The 2,211-nt window shown below is 39.2% G+C and overlaps 1 long non-coding RNA gene across 1 annotated transcript; it reads left to right on the top strand.

Moving 5' to 3' along the window:
* The first annotated feature begins 851 nt into the window (after positions 1 to 851).
* LOC133780383 (uncharacterized) lies at positions 852 to 1,465 on the top strand. The gene is made up of 3 exons (XR_009869275.1): positions 852 to 974; positions 1,065 to 1,301; positions 1,385 to 1,465. It is a non-coding gene; the product is annotated as an uncharacterized LOC133780383 (long non-coding RNA).
* Positions 1,466 to 2,211: the final 746 nt, after the last annotated feature.

Genomic DNA, 2,211 nt, shown 5'->3' with positions numbered 1-2,211 from the left:
AACAAAAGCAACAGATGTTGAAGGATGCGGGAAAGTACTTCCGAAATTGGAAGACTAATCTTACTAGGGTACACGTTTACGACGCTTTGAAAAAAATACCCAAATGAGTTCCCGCCAGCTTTGCCATTTGGATTTGAGAATGTCATAACTCCGGATGAATGGTTAGCATTTGTGAACTCAAGATTAACTCCCGAGTGGCAAAGAAAGAGAGAGGAGATGCAAAATTATCGAGCACTGAATAAATACAATCACAACCTCTCTAGAGGAGGCTATGTGCGTATTGAAGAGATGTTAATGGAACAAAGTGGGAAAAGTCTGACTGAACTTGATAGGGCAGATTTATGGAGCATGGGTCGTCGGAATGCAAAAGGAGAGCTAATTGGAGAGGCCTCTGAGATTCAAAAAAATATTGTAAGTGCTCATATTTAATAATGTTGATATGTCAAATTATTAGCTTATATATATAACTTTCTGTGAATATTGTTTCACATGATCATTACCGGCAACTCCAAGCTGAGGGTAAATGGGCACCTGATGGCCCTGATGATGTGCTGACGAGGGCGTTGGGCACTCCTGAGCCTCGAGGACGTGTTAGGGCTGGAGGACACGGTGTGTCTCGCTCAGTATATTGGAATACTCCAACACCTACCTCAACGAAAAATAAATCAAAAGCCTCTTCTTCGAATGACGACATTAGAAAGGAATTTGAATAAAGATTTCGAAAACAAGAAGAAGAGCATCGTCAACAAGCACAACGCCTAGAAGAGCGCCTTCAACAACAAGATGAGCTCTTGAGAAAATTATTGGCCCAACAGAGCAGGTCAGGATCTAACGTTGGAGTCCCACTAGCGCCATCATCATACTATGTGCCCGACCCACCAGTGCCACCAGCGCAGGCGTCCTACTATACTCCGGACCCAGTAGTGCCTCAAGCAGAACACCACATTGTTGCACTACAACCGCTTTTGCAAGAGGTAATTAAACTTTCTTGAATATTCTGAAACCAAATAAATTTCTTTACTGCTTCAACATGATTATTTGTATATAATATGTTTCTTATGCAGGGCCGAGCATGCCAATTAGCAATTGGTTCGGTTTCAAACATTGTTGCATCAGGTACACTCATTGAAAGAGAGGCAGGCAACAACTTCCAAGTTATGATTACGAGTGTTCTTAAGCCAACATGTCCTCTCCCTTTTGCATATCCTGATTTGGACATGTACATAGTTGCTCAGGCCATTGGGACGCCAATAGCGTGGCCTAAGGATTTTGTCATTATATCTGAAGATGTAACTCATGAGGTGATGCCATGTTTTTACATAATTATCTTTACAATTCTATATTTGTTTGTAATTTTTTTAATTGTTGATATAATTGTATACAGACTCCCTCTACAAGTAGGACCAGATCACAACGACCAAGAGCTCCATCAACACAACAACCTCGAGAAAGAAGACGACAACAAAGTCCTCCAACACAATTGGCCCAAACTCCATTGGAACGATTATAGAATATCGTATCTCATTGGGATGATGGCGAGTGTGTCAATCTAGGCATAGAGTCTAAAGTTTTTGATCAGGATATGTCTCACTGTTATATATTTAAGGATGACATACTTCAGTTTGCTCGAAAGGAGAAGATTGGACAAGCAGTACTCGTCAGCTACATGAGGTATATATCTGACAAATAAGTTTGTTCATTTAATTTTCTAATTTGATTTATTCATTCATATAACAATTTTTCATATTTTTGTATTAGGTTCATTTACAGATATGTGGTACAACAAGGTCGCCAAAATAAGTTTTTATTTGTCAATCCTAATATCGTCGCCACTCAAGGGAGTTCATTCCACGATCGTGTTCAGAATCTGTTCAGACGTTGCAATGACGTAAAATCAAAAGAACAAGTTATGCTTGTCCCTTGGAACCATGGGTAAGTTTAAAAACTTGTCATTTTTCCGACCCATATCAATAATTTCTTTGTTTAACATTTGAGCTATAATTTTTTTGTTTTTCTTATACAGTGAACATTGGATGTTGCTTATTTTGGCACCATATGCATATCATGTTTATTGTTGTGATCCGGTGAATTCAGAGCTAAATAACCGTGAGGAGATTGTATCAGTGATCGTCAGCGCTTTCAATCTTTTTTTCTCTATGAATCTTCCTGATGTCGAGATCCCTGATACTCTACGCATTAAGCAACATCAGG

This window comes from Humulus lupulus, chromosome 5, assembly GCF_963169125.1.
Source record: "Humulus lupulus chromosome 5, drHumLupu1.1, whole genome shotgun sequence".
NCBI classification, from domain to species: domain Eukaryota; kingdom Viridiplantae; phylum Streptophyta; class Magnoliopsida; order Rosales; family Cannabaceae; genus Humulus; species Humulus lupulus.
This window is presented reverse-complemented; position numbering and strand designations above follow the sequence as displayed.